Source organism: Rhinolophus sinicus, linkage group LG18 (genome assembly GCF_036562045.2).
Source record: "Rhinolophus sinicus isolate RSC01 linkage group LG18, ASM3656204v1, whole genome shotgun sequence".
In the NCBI taxonomy this organism is placed as follows: domain Eukaryota; kingdom Metazoa; phylum Chordata; class Mammalia; order Chiroptera; family Rhinolophidae; genus Rhinolophus; species Rhinolophus sinicus.
In genome coordinates, this window is record NC_133767.1 from 18589691 (window position 1) to 18593581 (window position 3891).

General features: G+C 43.5%; 1 pseudogene; it reads right to left on the minus strand.

Moving 5' to 3' along the window:
• Positions 1-3277: 3277 nt before the first annotated feature.
• Positions 3278-3891, minus strand: LOC109437783 (mitotic spindle assembly checkpoint protein MAD2A; annotated as a pseudogene).

Consider the following 3891-nt stretch of genomic DNA (forward strand, 5'->3'; position numbering starts at 1 on the left):
TAAATGACAATGTTAAATAAGTTAAATGTGTATGTTAAAAAAAATCACCTGACTTAGACCGATGGGTTTATTTCTGGGCCCTCAATACCATTCCATTGATCTCTATGTATATCTCTACGCCAGTGTCACCATGTTTTCCTTACTGTGGCTGTGTACTAAGAATTACGTTTGGGAAGGGTGAGCCTCAACTTGATTTGGTTTTTGAAGATTGTTATGGCTCTTTGGGCTTCCTGGAAATTCCTATGAATATTAGGATCAGCTTATGCGTTTTCCCCCAAAGGCCCTGGGGCCTTTTCATAGGAATGACACTGAATCCGTACATCGCGTCTGTTCTGTTGCCTCTGAACAATTTCCATCATCAGGGGATAGCCTCACCTTTATTTATCTAGGTTTTCTTTAATTTTAATTTCTTTCAGCAAATAAAGACATTGTTTTGTAATTTTCAACGTAGAAGTCTTGCACTTTGATTAAAAGTATTCCTAAGTATTTTATTAATGTTCATGTTATTTAAAATGGACTAGTTTTCTTAAACTCCTTTTGAGATTATTCCTTGCTAGTGTATACAAATAAAACAGATTTCTGTGTATCGATATTTTGTCATTTAACTATGATATGGAACATTATCACATCTCTATAAGGGATATAGATCTTTATATTCTGTTTTTGTGACCTACTTCTGATTTGACTGGTCAGGGGCTATTAGTATCCTACAGGGCTAGGGTTGGGGCTGAGGTGGAGTTTGGTGCTGAGTTAGGGGTTAAGGAGAAGATTATGGGTTACAGTTGGTTATGGTTTATGTGTATTGTTTGTGGTTACATGTATGGTTTATGGGATTGATTATGGATTACGTTTATGGCTCATGGCTATGTGTTTTTGGTTATAGTTTATGGTTATTGTTATGGTTTACGGATATAGTTCATAGTTTGTGGTTTGTGGTTTCTGGTTATAGTTTAGTATTATGGTGAGGGTTTAGGTTATGGTTTATAGTGATGGTTATAGTGATGTTTATGGTTGTAAGGTTTCACAGTTTACGTTAAGGTTTAGATTTAGGCTTAGGGCTAAGGGTTTAGTGTTTAGGTTTTAAAGGTTAGGTTTTAGGTTTGGGGTTAGGGTTAGGGCTCAGTGGTGTGGAATCTGTTGCTTTCCTGACCCAGCATCTGTTCTCTGGCCTCAGTCCAGCACCTCAGCTTCCAGGGAACTCATCTCAGTTGCTTCCGGTCCTACCTGACATATCAGAATCGAGGCCCCTGGATGGGGAAGATGAGGACACAGGGTGGGGACCGATCTCAGGGAAACTTCCAAACTGGTCTTTCACCATTCCTTCCCTGTCCCCGGAGAGTGAACTCCAGAGCAATGTGACGAGAATAAGCGGGAGGAAGAGGTCCTGGATGGCTAATTGGTTATTTGCCTTATTTTAGGGTCCATTTTGTTAATGGCAATCATCCATTTCGATGCAATAGGCTTATCTTATTTTAGTTTTACTTCCTCCTCTCTTTCCCTAATTGTTACACTCAGCGAACAAATTCTGATGCATTATTGTTCACAAAAGTCTGTATTTTATTCAGGTTCCTGCACTCAGGCTCGGTCTCAATGCTGACATCTGGGGTACCTGGTGAGTGAATCGGGGTGTTATGATAGGAAATGAGACCAGGAGAAGAACACGAGGCCTGATAAAGTCTCAACACTGTGCTGATGACAGACTTTATTCCCTACCCCTGAAGGAAGCTGTTGGTAGTTGTAGGCACAGGAAGTGACAGGATTAGATCCCTAACTTAGTTAGAAAGATCTAGCTGGTCACAGTGTGGAGGTTGCACTGGACGAGAGAGGGACAGTAGCAGGGAGACCAGTGAGAAGAGTGGTGAGAGGCGCTCTGGCCTGAGCTGAGACTAGGGCCTTGAATTTGGAGATGAGCGGGGGTGAGAAGACCAGGGAGGGGCTGTGGTGAGCGCTGCCCTGTGGATGAAGCTGGCACAGATGCCAGAGTCAGCACTCAGGGGACTGTGGCTGTGTGGACACCAACAGGAGAGCTCATTCTGCCACCAGGAGACTATCTGCTAAACTCTTGATCCTTCCAGCCCCATAGAGGTAGAGAAAGGACTGAGAAGGGAAGAGGGAGGGGGTGAGGGCCCATCACGTGTGGGGCAGGAGCTCACCCGCCTCACCTCACTGACCTCACAGCCACCTGAGAGGGAGCGGTTATCCCCACCTGACAGGTGAGGAGACGGACTTTCCATGTCTTTGTCTGACATCACACAGCTAGTACTTGGAGGAGACAGAAGCCAGCTCTGCGCCTGTGTGAGGCTCAGGCACTTCCCCCATAAGGAAGGTGTCACCCCAGGCTCCATTCTGAGCAGCCAGGAAGCTCTTGTCAGTTGTGACCTCAGAGGAAGAGAAGATGGGGAGAAGCAGACCCGTGCTCAGGGCTGAGGAGGAAGAGATTTTCAAAGGCTCGAGCACAGGACTCCCCCATTGCATGGTGTGGCTTGTGCTCTTGTGAAGGGCCAGGCCACCACCTCACTCCCCACCTGCCTGCCCTGGTCCCACCCTACAACCTGCTTGGGTGAGTGCAAGGCAAGCTGGACCATTAGGTCATGTGCAGAGTTTCTTCAAATGGAATGACCACGATGTACCCCAATGCTGCAAGCAGCTCTGTGCTCTAACCAAGTGAGCTAACAGGCCACCCCCAGAAAGACATTTTTAAAAGTGCTCTATCACCGGAATTTAAACACTAGAAATATTAGTTTTGTAAGTGTAATTTATATAAATTACAATCCAATAATTGGAGACTTTTTTCAGTCTGGTTACTATACAAATGAAATAAATGGCAAAAGGACTTAATAGCAATATTTTGTTATCTATGTATTAGATACTTTAGGACCTAAACCAAGATTCTGAATATTCAGACTTCTTTTGTTGTGTTTCATATTTAAACACCACCCTACCTGTATTCTGAGTCAAGTCACTTGATCAAAAGGTGTGATTTGGGATGGCATTTTGTTTCATACCAAAACTTTTCCTACCTACAGTTACCACCTTCAAGGAATTGACATTACAAGGCCGAAGTAATCTGCTGGGTCCCTTTTTCGAACACTGCAAAAAATTGTGGCAATACCCTGGAAAGTCAAACAGATACCCCCAAAATGGGACAATCATGCACGGTCCTGTAAAGCATGTTAAGTTTTCCCCCATCTAAAAGTTAAGCAATAAAATATATGAACTACAGTTGACTTGGTTTCAGGAGAAGCACGTCTGAGGATTTACGTTAGTGTTCTCATCTTTAGTCATTTCCAGGTATTCTGTAGGCCACCATGCTATTTACTCTGGATTGTGGTAGTGAGGCAGGAAGGCAGACTTGCTCACAATTGGTAATCAACTGTACTCCTGACTCTTCCCATTTTTCAGGCACAGCCTAAAGTTTGTATAAATCAGTAGATCAAATGAACAAGAAACTTCCAACAGTGGCAGGAATGTCATTGTAGCTGTGATCTGTCTGAACACAGAGCGAATTTCATTTTGGAGAGCTTTCTGAGCCTTTTCTCTGAGTGTACTGTCATTTTTGGCAGTCTTGTCACAATCAATATCAAATTATCATCTTTTAAGGACCTCACCCCTTTCAATATTTGAGAGGACTGCCACCAGTTTCTGAACTGAACTCTACTATAATAAAATTTCAGTTGTTCCACCACGTTATTTAGGTATTTCATGAGTTCAGGATGAGTAGTTACAGGCAAGGGTGAGCCCACATTTCTGCATTGGAGTAAAGGTTTCAGGTGGATACATGCTACGCATGTTATATCCTAACATGTTGTCGATGTCAAATAAGAACTCAGCCACAGTTTTACGGCTCCCATGCAGGGTGCTGGGTTACTGTGGGGAGAGCTGCAGGGCCAT